General features: G+C 43.7%; 1 protein-coding gene across 1 annotated transcript in view; it reads left to right on the top strand.

The window, feature by feature from the left end:
- LOC139216221 (RNA binding protein fox-1 homolog 3-like) overlaps positions 1-19,694 on the top strand; it is a 73,745-nt gene that overhangs the window by 23,290 nt on the left and 30,761 nt on the right. The window lies entirely within an intron of this gene.

Below are 19,694 nucleotides of genomic sequence, written 5' to 3'. Positions count from 1 at the left end.
CTTTGAGGACTTACTAGCAAAGTTAGGCCAACTAACTTTTGTAGCCAATTATCTACTATAATACCATACGTCAGTTTGTATTCTAATTTGATATGAATAGTGATGGCCAAGTCAACAATAGCTGTTGCTTTTTGACATCTTTGATGTATTTAAGCATGCACTGGCCAGTCAAACACGTCAAACACTTGTGGGCCCAAACTCATCATTCCAAAGAGGCTACAGATCAAAATTGACAATTTATAATTGGAAAAAAAACAATAGTAATTTAATTTAATTTAGTTTTTGTTTTAGCCATTTTTAACCAGGTTATTCTGATTGAGACCAATGATCTCTTTTACTTGGGAAAAATAAAAACATTTAATCTTATATAGAAAGAAGAAACAGTTCATAAAGGGAAAAAGGAAATAATAATTTAATAATAATAATTATGAAATAAGACTACTACGAGTTAAATTCTAATAATGAATTTAAGGATGAAAAACTCACTGCAGCATCAGGTTGGACACAATACAATTTCTGCGTGCCTCCATGTGCACATGCAATTTTGAATAATAGGAATTCAGTGAGTTACAAATTGCGGTTTTCTCAGCCTACCTGCTTGGTGTGCAACAAAAAAGAATAAAGTTGCTGTTGACTCACTGTAATGTACTGTCAGACCTTGCAGTCTCGCTTTTTGTCACCAGGATGTTTCATATTCGGCCTCAGAATGATAGTTCCCTGTCTCTGGTTTCAGATGTTTTAGTGGGGCTACCCTGTGTTTATCTCCGAATCACAGGTTGGGCCTGTAAATACAGTTTATATGTTGCTGTCATCTGCTTGCTGAGATTTCTGAGAAGTGGCAATTTACAGCTGAAATCAAAAAGATGTATTGATTGCACCAACGGAAAGTTCAACTCCCAGAATGAAGTATAGATGTGATTTGAAGGCTTGGAACTGAACTAAGGCACTTTGATCAGGAAATTTGAGGAGGCAACAATTGTGACATGGTTGTCTTCGCTGTAGATGAAAGGAGAGTCGAGGTAGTTTTTTTCCCCCCTCTCTGTCTGTCTTTATTGTGCATTTTACAGTAAACAGTGTCTGACAGAGCTTCCATCTCCCTTTGAGATGCATGTTATCCAGGATTCAATCAAACTTGAATTCTGAAAAAAGTATCTTTTAATTAGTTCATTGTTCTTCGTTGCTTAGTAGAGATTCAATTTCATAGTCACAGACAGCAGCTTTCATGTTCAGAAGTTTCATGTGATGGATTCTCTTTGAATATGCCTTCTTTATTACTCATAAACTTCACAATGGAGTCCAACGTGTGCCAGCCCAAAGTTAGCAGACCTCTCCATCTCCCGAGTTGTTCTATTCGTCATGGCTGATTATACAGCATGGACTGCCAAAGTAGAGTGAGGCCTGGCTTTACCTCGGTCATTACCATAGTGTGGATATACACTACATCAGCTCTCTTTCAAACTTCCAGGCTGGTGGCAGGCAGGAGAGACTTTGGCTGCTGGGCACTGCTGTACGGGGCGTCAACCGCCTTCATTAATGATGCAGGAGACACTGCCTCTTCTCTTGCCAAGACAGACAGAGGGAGAGGAGAAGGGCCCCAGAACTGAACAGCCTCGTGGGTTAGCCTCTAACAATGCCCCCTCCCTCCACCCTGCACGTCCAATACTCCCCGCCTGCCTGCAGACTCAGTCCAACTCCCCGTCTACCTCATCCTGTCCGTCTCCAACCGCAGCCAGGTTGAAACTGAGCCGGTCCCAGAGTAGCAAAGGGGGAGGCAGGTGAGGGGGAAAGGGAAGGAGGTAGAGTGACAGATAGCGGTTAAGGATGCTGACCGGAGCCTCAACCGCACTTTACCGGCCAGAGAGATAAGGGACATCCTGCTGGATTGGGAGTTGGACTTCCTTTCTGCATTGCCATTCATCTCTTTTTTTGTGCATCATAGCTCTACTTCTTCAGGATCAACTTGAGCATGTGTAGTTAGCCACCAGCTTGACTCAAGGTGCAGACAAAAGTGTACAAGAGCTTAATCCAGGTGGCAAAAGGTGCCCATTTTGATTAAAGCATAAAAAATAGCTTTTATTCTATGGCACGGCTGCCCTCTGGCCTTTTATCAAAGTAGTTGAATGTACCAATTTGTTGCTTTGCCTTGGTTAGATAACAACATGCTGCTATTCAGAGGATGTCATATTTTTATATCTTATGCAACCATATGTAACACACCCCCCTACAGTAAATACCTGTAAGGCTCTCTGGCTGCTGTGACTACCTGAACTCAGAGCATTCATGTTCCTCCGAAAACTGATAATGCGGCTATTTTTACTGCTTTCAAACAACTGAACTCCCCTCTCCTAACTGAACTTGCAAGTATTTTAGATTGCTCTAATATTGCACAATTATAGGAGTGCAGTTTGGGAAAATGTAACCAGAGACCAATTTAAAATTTCAGCTGCCATGAGGCTGCTTTGTGGTGTATGTAAGGGAAGAGGCGTGGTGCATCCCACCCACATCGCTATAATTATTTGGCTGAAAACGGTAACCCACTTTTGTCGAGTTTTGTTGCACTCAGCACAAACTCTGCAGTGGTTTGTAAGACACATACTGACATGATTGAAAGGTGTACTAACTGTAGGAGATGGTGTCTTGCCATGCAAACTATCCTTCTTTTCCTTCATCTGTTCCCCACCCACTCTAAGCAAAGTGGCATTTCCATTTTAAGATTGCCTCCCAAGCCCCTTTGTGAATAGAATTGAATTACGCTGAAAAGCACCGATTGATTCTTTCTGAGCACAATAGTTTTCATCATTTAAGCCAATCCCAGCAGGTTTCCCTTTTCTTGAAGTACCTATTGAATCCGGTCCAAGAAGTCATTGTGACCATTTCATTGTTTCAAAATGGGTAAATGGGTGAATGCGTTCCGGGATCTGGAAGGACCATGTCAGAGGCGCCCGATGTGAGATGTAGATAGGATAGGGGTGGGGAGGGGGGTCAAGAGTTCAGCCGGTACATGGTTAAGGTCGAGGCTATGCATTTCACTGCTTTAATACACCTTCTCACACAGTCTACCTAGAACCCAAAGGGGCTTTTTAATGGTGGCATTGAGGACTGGATCCCAGCTCATTATAAGTGCTAATTTGCCACAAGGACGGAGCACCAGAAAGTACAGGTTCAGGCTCAAAGCAAAACTGGTTGAGAGGAATGAGAGGCTTTTTCATGCATGGCACATTTTTGATGGAGGAGAAAGAAAGAGAAGGGAGGTTATCCTGTAGGTGTTTGATAAATGGGTACCCACCATCCAGCTCTGTGCAGCTACCCACACCCAGGCCACCTTATCCCCACCCCATCCCCACCCACCCCGAGCTTCTGATTACCCTTTGAGGGCACTGTAATGTAGCCCTTCATGGTCATAATCTCAGTGCATACACAGCACAGCGAAGCAGGGCAGGAGGCCCCACCCCAACCTTCCCACCCCAACAGTGATGAAAGGCAGAGCAGGTGAAGAGTTCACATCTGCTCCCAGGCTTTAATCAACTTTCCTGCAGACATGCAGTAATGTAAAACAGAGAATGAGAGGCCAATCCCATCTCTGACACTATAACAACCCCCCCCCCCCCCCCCCCCCTCAGCTGCCTTATCACAGACTAAGTGAGGATGGGGAGCAAAAAGGGGAACATCGCTTTTCCAACCCCACTCAGTGGCTACTGACATCAGCTGCCAAGTTGGACCAGACTCAGGCTTTGTCACTCTGTGCTTTGACTAGCTACCTGTGCTGATAGACAAAGAGAACAGGGGCACCCTGGGTAGTCCACAAAGGGTTTCAGTTGGATGTGTCCGCAGGAGCTGCTGCATGTGATGTTCAGCCAGCGATACATGGATGACATCCATGTTCCCTGTCACACAGGCACTGGTGTTGTATATCAGTGAGACACTCCAGTTCCCATCTGGAGGGATGCCAGTCTGATGAGCTGGAAGCAAGGATTTTGTTCTTCCAAATTTTACTTTTTTCCCTCCCCTCATCAGCAATGCACTTAAGAAACAGCAAAAAAGATTTCTACATGCTTTTCAAGGCTTTGCTTTTAAACCAGATATGAGACAGGGGCTGAGGAGGCCTTTTTGTTGCATTAAAATGTGTGAAATGTGGATCATTGCAAAATACCACTGACGGTCATGGTCACGTCCCCTACCTGCTTATGAGCACAGACCTGAATTTCATCCTGCTTCCACAGGCAACTTATTCTGGCTGCGACCGAGGAAATTAGACCATTAACTGTAAGAAAAAGAACGGTGAGAGTTTTCTGTGTGTATGTGTGAAAATGGCCTGTGAGCAGCTCTGGTATGTGTGTTTATGTGGGATGTTTTATTAAAGGTGTCTGTCTATTGTGTTTTAAAATGGAGCTTGCTTGACCTCCACCGCGCGACCAAGCACTGTTGAAATATTTACCATCCACAAAAATTGTCACTTTGCCCGACGTCCCCCGATCAGTCATCTGGCCTGTGTGACCCTCGATTACTTCCACCCCCCGCCTCCCTGTCAGGCCTACATGATCAGGCCCTGGTGGCTGCTTTTGTCCTTTTCCCCCTGTAATGTAGTATTTCATGCTTTCTTGCTCGATCTGCTCGATCAGCAGTATTCCCTCTTTCCCTCTGCACTTCCCCCTAGTTCACCCTGTCCATTTCCTCCCTCCATTGGTTTGACATACACAGTGGATAGCAGAGAACTTAGTTCTCGTCGAGGTAGATTCACTGGAAGTTTAGATCATGATGCACTTATTGACTTTCTTTCGCCTTCCCGTCTTTGAAGCTCGTCTTAGAATAATGGGGAATAAAGAGAAATGTCAGAATGACCAGAAAATGGTATTATACTCGATTCTCCTATTCTTATTCTAATTCACTTCATTCCTGATATTATCTTCGTGCTTGTCACAGCATAGGTGGAACATAACAGTTGCTTCACTTTTGATGAATATTTAACTGTCGCAAAGTGATTATAACATGGTGTTATTCCCAATGACTTAAAGTTTTACTAAAACAGTCAAGAGTAGAAGTTAATATGTAACATGAGGTTCCTGAATGAGATCGGTTATAATCCTTCTGCTCTTTCCCTCCGTCGTTGGATAAACAGAGACAATCTCCAAGCTCTCTTTATTTATATCCTTAAGACCAAACCCAAACCTTGACTGTATATTTTTCTTTTGAAGATCCTTTCCATGGATTAAGGTGCTCCTAATTGACTCAATTATCCCATCCAGTCAAAGTTTGAAAAGTAAAGTGTGGGTTGTGAGGATTTTTCTGGCATTAAGTCGTCATTGAGGGGGCACGCGGGCCCAGTGTATTTACTGCCGGAGCTCGCGTTTATCCGACCTGATGCCTCTAATGCTGGTATTAATCTCCACAATGCGTTCTCCCTCCAATATGGGTCGTGTCATCTCTGGTTAGTGGAGTCTCCTGATGAAATTGTCCAAAACTCCACCGATCAATCAAGCTTGCCGAGGGATTGATTTTCTTTCATCTTTCTCGTCTTCTCTTTCTCTTCCTGCCCCTCTCGATTCCGAGGCCTCTGATGTTTCTCAATGTAAGACGAATGTCGCGCAGAGGGTAAAAGAATTGCTTGCTTTGACCCGCACCTACAAAACATTTCAGCTTTTTTCCAGCCTTTTTCTTTTCCCCCTTAAAATCGTCTCTATTCTCGGTAAAGGGGGTCCCTCTCTCCTACACATGCTTTCTCCCTTTACCCACATCAGCTCTCACTGAGATCTGCTGAAAAATGTTTATCCAAAGGGTAGATTGCATTGTAGGAATGGTGAAAAGGCTACAAGCCAGGCATGCGGGCAGGTCTGCCCCCGGTTTCCCTCTTCAGCTCGGGGCAGCACAGCTCGTCAGATCAACACCCCCCTCCCCTCCCCATTTATATGGGCCTCACGACTTTCCCCATAATGAAATATTCACAGGTCACTGGTTCCCTGAGAAATGATGGGGGTCAGTCAATTGCTTTTCAGCGAGTAATTTTCTCCCCCTTCAGACAGCCCTGCTTGTCGTGTTGACAGTCATTAGCGCGGGAGGAAGGCTGGATCGAAGCGCAAGTGTGACACTTGTCAGACAGTAGCAGTCTTTAGCTCCTCTGCCTCTCTTTTATTTCCCGCCACCTTTTCTTCTATTTTATCTAGCTTTTGCGCTCCTTTTTTGTGCACCCTGCTACTTTTCAGCTTGAAGTCACCTAGATAAATCATGCAACTGCAGTTTTTTTTTCATCTTTCTTCCAGCCTCAATTTTTCCTTCTTTTCTCCAGTAAGTTAATTCCATTCAGAGAATTTACTTTGTGTTTCTATGTAAAAAATAATAATTAGCTGGCTGCAGGTATTCTAAATGTCCCTTTTTTTGTGTAATGATTCACTTTGAAACGAGGCCATCAAAAGCCAATCAAAAGAGACACTTCAGATTTGGTGATTGGTGATTAGACCTCCGGAAATCCCAAGGAAAGTTTAGCCAGGGCCCTTTTTTCTTTATGACTCGGCCTGACCTTTAAAGATATTACCATTTGACATGATGAATGGTGCACAGAGGAGACAGAGACTTTTCCTATTAACCAGCTTCGGTGGAGGGAGATCACACTCCTTTAATCCCCCCACCACCTCCCTGTCCTTAAAGGGGGAAAGCGAGAAAGAGAATCACGTCAAACGGTGACATAGTGTTAAAAATGATGCAGGGGAGGGTTGAGTGGGGGTCTTTGCTGGTAAAGGCACCACAGATGGCTAGCCTGACCCCGAGGAAAACTCCAATTAGCTAACAGTAATGGCTGGGCCCGGTGCCTTGTGTCTGCAGGCAGCCACAGCGCTGACCCTTAGGCCTCACGTTCCCTCTATCTGCAGCGATGTGATGGAGAGCTGCAGAGCAGCCATGGCAATCTGTTTCCATTGTGTCAGCTGCCACATAGTAGCACTGTATTCAGCCGCAGCACACACAGACACTCTTGCATGTCTGTGTACTAGGGGTACACCCTTTGAATAACTCCTGGATGTCACCGTACAGGCTTGTCTCATGCTTGTTACATTTGGACCAAAACTTCTGATCAATTAGATAAGTAACTCTGCCAAGGAGGCTTTTTGGTGGTTGTTTTGTCTGTTAGCCAGCAGGAGAAATTATCTCAAAAACTAGTGACATTTGGTGAGTGTTGGGACATGGGCTTTTAAAAGATTTCTTAACTTTACAAAAGACATTTTTGCTATTTTCTCATTAACCACTACAGTGCCACCATGGGTATTTTGATCCAGGTGCAGATTAATCATTCTCCAATTTCCAATTTAGGGGATTGCGCAGCCTTTTCGAGGTATGAATGCTTTTTAAGACGTACTTGTGATTGGATGAAAGCTTGTGTTTCTTATTGAATTAAACAAGTGCCCTTATCATTAATGGATACTTGGCAAAAGTAGCCCCTCTATGGCTGCAGGTTGTGACTTGCAGAGCACAAACAGCACGGCAAAATTAGTTGGTGTTGCTATCAGGCAATGTGGACTACATGTCATTTTCTTTCTTGTGTGTCCACTTGACTGAGGAAATGCTAAAACCCTGAAACCCAATTTGTTCAAGCTTCAAGCCTACCTGTCGTCAGGACCCGACCAGGACAGACTGGTCATGAGAGGAGCAGGGTCACAGCAGAAGAGCCATAGAGAGAAAAAAATAAGTAAAACACAACGAGTTGGATGAGAGGAGACAAATTAAAAACATTTCTCACTCATCATTCTAGCTTGTAATTAATCTGACAGACTGTCAGTTTGGCCACTTTCACTTCATTTTCCTCTCTTCTTGTCATGTCCCTCTTGCATTATCACACTCTTTACATCTGTCAGGCCACTACAGAATGCACACAAGCCCCTTTTTGTCTCTAACGGCTTTATTTCCTTTTTGCTACTGGCCCATTTTCTGATTTCCAGCATTCTTAAAAGTCTCAAGTCCTTGATTAGGTGCCTGAATAAAAATAAAAATCATGCAGCTGCATCTTTTTCCATAATGTGAATCAGTGTAATCCCCTAGTTTTTGGAACAAATTCCTCATGCTTGGTCCTCAACTGTAGCAGTTTCCTCTGAATAAAAACATGACAACTTTATTTGTTTGGTTGCTTGTTTATTCATTCATTACTTCTTTTTATTTCAACACGTGCTTGCTGAGTATGCAACCTCTTTTTCAGGCATCGCCCTGCAGTGCTCTCTCACAGCACGTTAACTTTCAGCACAGTCTCGGTTTTCTGCTCATGGCAACCAAGCAGCTCAGTTAGGGGATAAGTGCTTTGGGTTGGAGATGGTAAGAGGAAAGTTAATTTACCTGCCAACACTTTATGCTTGCAGCCACTGTGAGGAATGGCAGAAGAAATTTCTCAAAATTTCAGATTTCTGTTACTTCCGATAACAAATGCATCCCTCCTAGTGAATACTAATTTTTTATACAATTACTGAAATGTATTAAGTTGAGGTGTAATATGAGACATGTGGCAATAGAAAGACGTACAGTAATTCGCATTTTGTATTCATCATAATTTGTGTTTCTAGATCTAATTTAAATGATAATGATGGCTGGTGTTAATATATATTTCTTTTATTATCTAGAAATTCGATGACAAGAGCAAAGCCAGCAATATGTTAGTGCTTTTTGTTGCACGTTCTGACTTCTCTCTCCTGTCTGTGGCTCCCAATCCAACTGGTTCCTGCCAAAGACGTAAATCTTTAAAAATGGCTCACAAATATATGGTTTCATTTTTAATAAAAGGTTCAGTGATTTCCAGCCAAATTTCCAGCGACCGTTACTCAAACAGGAAGAATTGGTGCATTTCTTGGGGACGACTTTTGTGCTCTAGTGAGTATTTCTGGCAGCAGAATGGAGTATGTGGGACTGAGTCAAAGTACAGTGTGTGTGTTGATGGTGATGAGGGCGAACATGTCAGCCAGTGCGGAGTGACAGTACTTGTTAGTAGGATCAATTCATCTTTGGTTTTGGCCTTTCCATGGGATTTGCTGACAGTAAAAATAATATAGAATATCACCAGCCTTATTCTTAAACAGTAATAATGCTACTTATTATTGCAGCCTCATCCTTACTGCACGTTTTGTCTTGAGCACATTGAGAACAGACAAAAGCTGCCCTTCACTTCACATCAAAATGTCACTCTCCCCATAATGTGCCGTGCAGTTTGGCCTCGGTGTCTGTTCAGGGAAAAAAGCACAGCTGGAAGCCCCCTTATTACAAACTTTTTACTTTAAAATGAGTGGTGATTAATTAGGAAAGATAGATCTCTGCTTCCGCCTCTCGACTTCTGTATCCCTCCCTTTTTTCCTCTCCGCCTAGGGGGCAGATGTTTATACAGAGTAGATATTACAGTGCAGCAAAGCCAAAAATACGTCCTCGATCAGAGAGCAGAGCCGTTTCAAAGATGGTTTGATCTTGTTTAGATTTTGATAAACATGGCCAGCATGTGAGCAGTCTTTCACATTACGCTATGTCTATGTGTGGGGGCGTGTGCCGATCATTTTATATGCAAACATGCGACCTGCTGTGTATTACTATTACAGCTTGTGTCAACATGTAAACATTGCATGGCATCAATCTCGCACTCAGCACAAGTGGACAGAGCTATTATGTTAAAAGCCCATTTGCCCAACATATTCTTACCAAAGATGGCCTCTCGCAGTGGGTGGAGTCTCATCCAGCAAGTATTGATAGGCTCATTGATTGATTGATGGTCCCCGGAGATTTATCGATTCATCTCGGTTCCAAATGAGCTACGAGTGCTTTCCTGCCCAGAGGAAAACAGCCCACTCTCACACAAGCCCTGTAATGAGAATTCACCGACTTATTTTGAGCCGCACGGCACCATGTACATTCCCCCTTCGAATTTGATCTTTTTTTGGGGGGAGAGATGTGCTATTTGAAATTGAAAATGAAAATTGTTGCATGGTGTTGTGCTGTGAGATTTAGAGAAAGATTCACTCAGGCAAAGCACTTTACCCCATCACTATACAAAGTCAATCTCCTCCTCCTGAGGTTTTAAGAAGAGTTTCGGGGCGTCCTTAGGTAGTTAAAAGTGCATCGACTGTGGATGGGCTGGTGGGATGCGTAGATTAATGCAGTGGAAAGCCATCCCTCAAAGTGCTTAGAATAATTAGAGTCAGGCTTCCAACAGAATGGGCATGTCACTGGAGGAAATTGTATTTTTATTTACTGTGTCGGGTCTCCCTTGGCCTCCCCCTCGCTCTGTCTCTGCCTCTCTCCATTTGTACGGCGGCGGAGCTCGGTATTCAGGAGCCGGGTGTTTCTCAAAGTGTCTTAAAGGTGCTGTCAGCGCCCCGTGATGCATCTCTCGGATTTGTATCTCTGCGTGTTTCCACGTGTGGGCGCACACCATTTGTATTCTGCGCGGGCATTTGTATTCAGGAGTGGATCCAAGTTTTGGATGTGTGAATATTCACTTATGTATCAGAGCTTGCAACTATGTATGTAAATCTGCTGCATTAGCATGTGCATGAACTTTAAAATGTCCATATATGTGAGGGTGTGTGTTTTTCTTTATGGTCGTAGCCAGTGGTGGAAGGAAAACTGCACTTGTGTAAATGTCACTTTCCACCACTGACCACAACCAAGTACTAGAGTACAAGGTACTTGCACCGAGCTACTTTTTACTTCCAGCACATCACATTTCAGAGGGAAATGCTTTGTAGTTTACTTTTTACTCTATCACATTTATTTGTTACTACTTTCTTTGCAAATTAATCACGTACTATTTCACTATTCCATATACAAGAGTGCCTCATAAGATGTACTTGCAGGGATATTTGTTATTAATTAGACCATCTCTTCTCAGTTTGACATTATCCATGTCAGAAAAATCCATGTAAAAACTAATTTGATTCAGTGTAGTAAGACAGTTAAGATATATACCTTTATACATTTTTATAGTGTGCCGGATGAAGAAAAATCCCTCAGTTGTATCAGTCACTGGAACACTGTGCAAATAAAAACACTATTTAGTAAATAAAGATTGATTTCAGACATAACTTAAGATATCAGATACAAACATATTATCAGCATTTAAAAGATAATGCCTTAAATGATTCTTACTCATTAATACCTAGGCAATAGTAATCAAATTTAACAACAATAATAATAACAATATCAATGATATAGTCACTTAGTACTTTTGTTTTTGGCTAATAATAGTAGTATTCCTAGATGAAACCACTATTCTTTACATCGCAGTATTGCTACCTTTACTTTCATAAAGCATCAGAATGCTGCTTGTTTGTGTGTGTGTGTGTGTGTGTGTGTGTGTGTGTGTGTGTGTGGTCGGCTTGCGCACCAAAGTGTTAAGGTATTTCCCATCTCAGTGCAGTGGACGCTGGTGGACAGCGAGGCGGGCCATTGATAAATTGATCACAGTGAAATTGTGGAGTAGTGAGACATGCTCTAAATCCCTCCCCCATCGCCACACATCCCACGCACACACACACACACACACACACACACACACACACACACCACAGCTCTGGCATCAATTATTGTGGATTGCGTGGTTGACAGAGTGTAAACCAGGTGCCAGCCCTCAATCCAATTAAAGAGATTTAATTGGAGAAAATAAATGGAGTGTGTCCACAAAGTGCTGGCTTATCCACATTTAGTAGATTTTTTTACCATTTTGAAAAGTAAGGTTTTGTTTATGAAAAGACCGATTGAATCTAATAAAGCCGCAAGGCTGTTGCTTTTCCCAGACTGCCCTGCTCCACAGGTCAGTAATGCAAACAATCCAATTTCTCCCGTCTGAGAGCTGTACTGGCATGTAGAAATGGGATTATTATCTAAAATGGGCCCAGCAGGTGTTTTTGTGATACAGTGTAATTTTAGGGGGGTGATAGTGTTTCGCATGGTCCAGGCTTAAATTCCCAGACACACTTTTAAAAGGAACATCTAACAAAAAAGTTGGCAAACCTGCCACTCTTGGCCATTAGCATTATTACCACAGACCAGGCTTCATAACGGGACTGTTTCCTGAACTGATTTCCTGTGCATCAAAGAGAGGATCGTCTGCAGTTGTATGTATGAGACGGCAGCCGTCACAGCTTGAGGAGTTCGCGGAGCTAAAGAGAGGCATCTGAAGCGGTCAGGTAGCGCTCACGGTGGTCCCGACTTTTCCACACCTAGCTCTTTTCTATCCAAATTTGTCCCCAGGGATAAGAGAGTGTGGCTCATCCCCGTCGCCACCCCCCCACCCACCCACCCACCCCTCCAAACTCCTCACAAGGGACAGACATGCATAATTCAGGATTGTTATCTGTCTGCTGCTAACCCTCTTCTTCCCCCATACACACACACACACATGCACACAGATCTGCAATGAAACAGTCTGACTGCACATCAATGATTCACCAGACAGCACCCCCTCCCTACATCCCCCTCCTCTCCGTTGAGGGAATCATATGGAGCCGACGGGGACTCCACAAGCATGCAACTTCCTATAATTGGAATGAAAAAAGGGCGAGTGGGGGAAATGCTGTATCAGGGATCTGGCGAGAGCAGCATAGGTGTTCAAACAGCCATTCAGCAGTGTCAACCAGCAGATGGGCGACTGGGTGCGTGTGTTGGCCCACTCGTTAGCCACCGGGAGAGGAATTGGGAGAGCAAGTGAGAGGCGACGTAGCGCCAAGGGTTTTAAGAGTGAGAAACACTTCCGAGTTTGGATTCATCTCTGTGAAGACGAAGCGGCACTGGGACTGGAGATGGTTGCTTAAGTCCCCTGAAAAAAAAAAATCCCCCGCAGCTTCCTGCTGCGAGCATCTCTGTTTCCCCAGGTTGCTCCTACCTCTTTATCCGCTAAGTTCTCTTCCTCTCTTTCTCACCGCGCTCACCTTTCTTTCTTAAACATCACAGGAACACATCAGCAGACAAGCGATTGTACAAGTTTTCTCAAGCTTTCAAGAATTACCACCATTTCATCATGGATAATCACAGTTAATAACCCTTCTCATTAAGGAGACGAGAATCATGGGTCATTAATATTGTTAATATCTTCTCCCTTTCCTTCTCTTCTATCTCTCTTATTCCCCCTCTCTGCGTGCCAGAGGGAGTGGAAACAAAAGGATGACTAAAAAAGAGCTTAGCGCGACAGTGATTAACCGATAGGGGTAGATGGACTGTGATGAATCAAAGTTATCTCTCAAATCTTAATAACTGGAATTAGCCCCTGATTAGATGAGCTTTGGCTACAGCGGGGAGTAGTCGGCATTTTCACTTCAAAGAATCCCGCCCATGTAAACCTGTCCCTCCTTCCACTGCAGAGCAAAGACAAAAAAAAAAGATTAAGGGAGGCAAATAGGCCAGTGGAATAAATTACAAAGGGAGTCATAAGAGAGCAGAGAAAATGACGAAAGGCAGAGATAACAAAAACAACAATGTTACACCTGTTCTGCCAGAATTTGGTCACTGTCAAGCCTTCTTTTCCGTTTATCTCTCTTTTTCAGTTTTCCTCTTTTCTAACACGCTTGGGGTCCAGTGGGAGGTGTCAGGGTTTCTGTGACAGGGTCATAATGAGAGTGGCACTCTCCTTCATTTGCATATGTTTGCCATTGTCACAGCGGTCAAGGAATGTCATGTTGAGATTCCTGCATGCTTAAGTAATGGCATTTTGTCCCCACGAGGAACTCTGGCCCCCGTATGATAATCCCAGCATGTGGAAAAAAAAGACTGAATTAACATGACAATCAGCTGATTCTAAAACAAATGTTGGCATTTTTATTCCCTGCAGAATTTCAAAAGACTCATCTGTAGTCTGAAGAGCAGAACACTAGCATGACGACCATGTGGAATTGATTTACGGGTTTATATGACCAGAATGACAGAACATCCCACTGTTCAGTTATCAGCTTTCATTTCATTCGGGTCTTTATCTAAGTGATCAATAGCAATCTCGAAACAGTCGTTCAGTTTGGGAGGATTTTTAATAGAATATATGTCAATATCACTTTGTTCTAAAAACTTTAGAGAAACAAAAACAGATAAAAAAAAGTAGATGAAAAAGTTCTTTGGGGTGCTTTTGATGGGGTCAAAGCAGCAATGGTGTCTGTCGTCACTAATAAATGAGAAGAACAAACTGAATGCATCCCACAAGTTAATCCAAATTTTGACACCCAGTCTGGAGTAATTAGTCCCAGATGTAAATATCTGTTATGCAACAAAAGAGGCAACAGCACTTAAACAGACAATTATCTCCTCTTATGGCGCTGGCGAAATGCTTTGAGTCTAACCATGTGTAACTGATGGCTTTTTCACGGGGCCTCTAGGCTTATTTGGATGTTTTGTTTTCTTTATTTATTTATCTATCTGCATTTTTACCATGCAGAGCCTGAGCCCAGACAGAGCTATGGCTGAGACAGACAGGTTCATTACATGTCACAGGAGTTCAAAGTGATCCTCTGTCTACTCTGTTTATTAAGTGGCGCTCCAGCGTCTCTGAGGTATAGTAACACTTGCAGTCGCATCGCTAAAAGCAGTCCCATCTCAGTACAAGGCTCCGTGTGCAGCGCCTCCGCTGCAACATAATGAAGAAATCAGCAAGGGATTGAGGAAAATGAACTCCCTTTCTAATACCTCCATCCAAGGCCGTAGAGCAAATAAGTGCTCCCAATAACGAGGAAAAATCACGTTAGAGGGGATGAAACATATGTGACATGTGAAAACGATTAAGCCTCTCGGAAAAGAGCGGCAGAAACATGCACGAAATCTAAATTGACTTGGACGCGGCGCGAGGACACAGAGTGTTTATTTTCATGAATTGATTTTTCCCCAAATGAGGTGGAAAAATGGAAAGACGGGAGTTTGCTAGGGAGGAAATATGAGACAAAACAATAACCCTCTCCCCAGCCTATTTGAAATCATAAACCTACTCTAGTGGTGAGGAAGGCCGGGGTTTTGGTGAGGTGTGGGTGTGTTGTGAATCTGCATTAAATTGGGCTGCTTCCCTGCATCTCCCCACGCTCGCTCTCTCTCTCCCAACACCGTGCTGTAATTGGTTGACTGGGGGGAGGGGAATAGCCATTGCACCAAGTATGTACCTCATCATGAGAAACTCAGCTGAAGGTGTTTTGTTTTTGTTGTTGTTGTTTACCTCTTCTGAGTTTCTCTTTTCTGGCTCACCTTGCATTCACTGTGTGGCATGTGGTTGTAATTAACACATGCTGCAGCCTCTGGTGAGTGTTAACAGAGGGACTCGGAGTAAGATCATGTGGCTTGCCTAATTAAAATGGACCCGGCTAGACAGCCCTTTATTTATGCGCCTTCAAGACAAAATGAATGCCAGTTGCCTGTGGAAATCATCTCAGGCCGTCTTTTCGCCTGCCTGCCTGGCTTGTCTGCGTGCGGGGCTACAATTAACCGAGCATCAGCAGCAGAGCCGGGGACAACAAGAGGCTTTCATGCAGCTGGCTGAAAACCACTCAGTGTTTCGTTTGTGTTGCATCAACTGATTGCTGTGCGTTGGCCTCCGCTGAGCTGCATTACACATTTCACTATAAACTCTGCTCGGGTTTGTGCAGTGGCAGCCCAGCGGGATTTGTCACAAGTTTGCCACCGTCACTGTCAGGCGGTCATTAAAACCAAATGGGCATTGTTCTAGAGAGGGGTGCTCAGTGCGTGATGCTTAGGAGGAGACATGAACAGTTTTGAGGCACTGAAAGCTTAGGACTAAATTAGAAAATGTTATGTCATCTGTAATCTGACAAAGCAAGTTGCTTGTGTACATTTTCCGTGAAGGAATGAGACAGCGATGCTTTATGTTAAATCAACATTTAGCTATTCATGCTGTTTGGATTATGCAGAAACACCGCAGAGCCGTTCATAAATCTATTTAAATTGCTTAGTGTATAGAACCAGGATGAACATTTCTTGCTCGAGACTATTAGTGTCATACAGTTGGAACCATGTAAAGTAGGAAGGCCTTTGCTGAAAAATTATCCAAGCTGCATGTGACTGAGCTGAAGCCATAAAGCTGCCCACTCCATCACGGCTGAGAACGCCGGGATTGATCAGCCCACTCCCATTTGAGTGATTTCCCTCTGGATTCAATGCAACGCAATTAGTCGCCTGCCGTTTTTTGCCTTCACGTTGCTCTTTGACCCTCCATTGCACGTATGAGTCAGTGCAGCACTCTGCCGATATGAGTTCCTCCTAACAGCTCCTGTATTTGCACAGCCCATCTCCACTTGGCCTCTCAACACCGTCCCTCCCAGCGCTGCTAAAGAGGATCATGGATCGCTGGCGATGAGCCAAGGTGTCGTACCTGCTGAGATGGAATATAGCCATAACCATCTACGCTGGGGTTAGCAACGGTGAAAGTTTGTCTCTCTCTGAATACTGTATGCTGGGAGTTTCTTTCAGACTGGCAGCCTCAGCAGTGGGCATCACCACAAGGCCCTCCTGACCTCTTTGGCTCCTGATGCTGACTGTAAAAACAAAAACCCCACTCCAAAAGTGATCTCCTTAAGTAAGGGTTTCCAATCCAATTTTACACAGGGAGAGTGCTTAAGATTAGAGATAGTGTTTTTTATTGTGCTCTTCAGTAATAGGAGTAGAAAGGGTAAAAGGAGAGATGGAGGGAAGGAGGGAAAGAGGACTGGAAAGGATGTGAGATCGATAAAGGCTGCTCTCGCCTGTTGCCTTTATTCGTCGTCGTCGTGTCCGTGGAGACGAGGTTTAGGCGGCTCATGGCAGCAGGCCATGTAAGGGGGGCATTAAAGTGCCGCAAAGGGACCTGCTCTTTCCCCATAAACAGGCCTGCAGGTAGAGAAACACTCGCCAGGATACCAATATAACAACAACTCGTAGTGCTCGTTCACAGCCATAATGAATAGCAATCTCTTTCAGTGGAATGAGATGTGCTGTGTACCTGACTGGTTTGCCATGGAGGGCTTTTCATTAGGCACCATAGATTATCTTGATAACAGCGAGCCAACCCCAGTGAACAGGGCCCATGGTCGCACTGGGACGAGCACAACTCCCTTGATTTGCATGGGCCTTTTTTCTTCTCCCAGTTCATTTCCAGTTGAATAACTCGTTTGTCACATACATCAGAGGAAGGCGAAGATCATACGAGAGCCAGTGCAACTTTGTGTTTCACTAATGAGGCCTGTACTCTCCGCCTCCTTGCTTTTGCCTTGCTGCCCTTTGAAACAGCAACGACATGGTGCTACAACACCCCGGTAGTTTTCTTTCTCCAAAACTGAGCTTCAGGCTGTTATCCTGTTTGTATGTCACTTGGCTCCGTTTCAGTCCTTTGCACTTGTTTAAGGCTCAAATAGCAACAGACCTGACACAGATACAGTACTCTGGCCTATGTGCCCTGTGAGATTAACGATTCAGATTCTGACCCCGGAGCACAGGGACACTCGAAGGCAGATGACGATTTACCAAGTTTAGTAAAACATGTCATGACAAATGCACTCTTGGGGTAAAAGAAAGAAACAGTGACAAGTACTTCTGGTGAGGAAAGTAAACTAAATCATAGATTTCCCTTAACTAAGAAACTGTCAAATAAATAGCTGTGGATACAGCAAACAAGAAACTAAAACCAGAAGCTCCCTTACAACTTGCTCAGCAGAAACCGCAGAATAAAGTGACCAAAAAATGTCATGTTCTTAAGGTTCATGTTCATGTCCAGACAAGGATCCACAGAGAACAAGCTAAGAATGTAGTCACCACCAACTGCTTGTTAATGCCACAGTCCAAGTCCACATTCTCACACAGTGTGTTTGTTTGCACACTAGTGTCCTGATTTTAAGTCTCACCCCAGTTTGATCATATTTGGGATATGACGTGTACGTGGAACACAAAGGAATCTGGTTTTTCAGCTCTGTGCATACAGGATTCAAATATTTTCCAGATTGTTGACTGTCTACATTAGTCCAGTTGTGCCTCTGACAATCCAATTTAGTCTCTGGCTACCAGGACCACGTTGCATTTACCACCCTGCAGGATATGGCTTCAATATCTAATCACACAGTAATGGAAGACAAAGAGCAGCAATGCTAGTTATTTTCAGCGTGTAGATCGTCATTTTTTGCTTTATTGATCGACTAATATTGTAGGTTGAATTGAGAACTCACCTGTGCACATGGCAGGCGGTGATCAGAAACCTAAACCCTTTTACCGCAATACCCTGCATTGTTTTCCCAGAGCACACTGCATGAAGACCCCTACTGTGCTAATGCGGGGGTCTCATAGAATAAGTATTGAGGATTCTAGCATCCTGAATTAAATCAGAATAACCCAGCGCGAGCGTTATGATGTTTCTCAAAACTGGGATAAAGCTTTATCCTGATTTCTGAAACCAGGATTTGTTGTTTATATGATGATGTTTGCTCAATCACAAACTGAGTATTAGTGGGTCATGCAGACACACTGAGTAACTCCTCAGCAAATCCTTAATAACACCTATCAAGATCATGGGCAGCGATCTTGACAGTGACTAACTAAAAAACATAACTGAAGCTTTGATCTCCTTAATGACATGAACAGTGTTTGATGTGCAGGCAAACACAGCACCTTCGTGTTTCCAGGCTGCTGAGCTTTCTGTCTCTGCTGGACCGTTGAGTACCGATGTGTTGATGGTTTGCACAGGCTAGTTAAAAGGAGGACACAGGATCTGGTAGTACTTTCAGCTGTCATACTAGGAGGTGCATCTTTTTTTAGGTAACCAACCCCATTCTCCTTTAAAATGGGCGCTTAGAAGTTGAAAATTGCCAACATCAAGAGCTTCCTTGAATTAGGATGCCCCGCAATGCAACTCTGTTATATAATGCCATGACTGGAGGGAGAGGAAAAGTAGAGCACAGGGGTAGAGATTAAAAAAGTTTCTGCATAAAAAGAGAGGGGGGAGGAAGAGATGAGCATGAAAGGGAAAGGGGGGCGGAGGGATTGAGGGAGAGACAGAGGAGATAGAAATATAGTATAATAAAAAAAGAGAAGGGGGATTAGGTCAGGCAGGAGTGAGGGTCCACTCCTACTGAGGGAGCAGCCTTGAGGCCCTGCAGGCTTCAGGAAGCTGGTCAATCCTTCTCCTCTCTCAAGGCTTCTCTCTTTTTTCATTTAGATAATGGAGCATTTCCTTAATTGGCATAGCACAGTTTAGGCCGAGGTTTGTTTGCCAACACGTCAGAGTAGAATTATTTCCACTACATTTACAGCACAGCGTTGCTCAGCTCTCTCATTAAAACAACAGCCTCCTCGTGCCCACATAGAGCGTTCTGTGGAAGTCTGCAGAAAGAGGCCAAATACCACAGCAGCAAAAAAAAGAATAAAACACATTTATCTCCTATCTCACCATCCCCAGCCAGCTTGTAAAGGAAGAGACAGAAACTTCTCTATCTGTTTACTGTTATTGTTTTTCTCCAATCATAAACCCTTACTCCTGGCTGCTATTGTTTGCTTTTTCCTCCTTCTCTCTTATCGAAAGAGTTATGCATTGAGCTCGCATGATCTGTATCTTTAAATTTGATTGAGGGTATTTGCAGGGGGTGTTATTGGATTTCCGTGTTATTGTCTCACCTTTTCCCTCTGTGTTTTTAATGTTGGGATGGATATCCGCTCCGGCAGCACTGATCTTACTGTTCTGCTCATTAGTCTGGATTCCCAGAGCCTAGTGCTTCGCAACAATAAGACATGCACTTCTATAG

Source organism: Pempheris klunzingeri, chromosome 17 (assembly GCF_042242105.1).
Source record: "Pempheris klunzingeri isolate RE-2024b chromosome 17, fPemKlu1.hap1, whole genome shotgun sequence".
NCBI lineage: Eukaryota > Metazoa > Chordata > Actinopteri > Acropomatiformes > Pempheridae > Pempheris > Pempheris klunzingeri.
The sequence above is the reverse complement of the archived record's forward strand: the minus strand, read 5'-3'. Positions and strand labels throughout refer to the sequence as shown.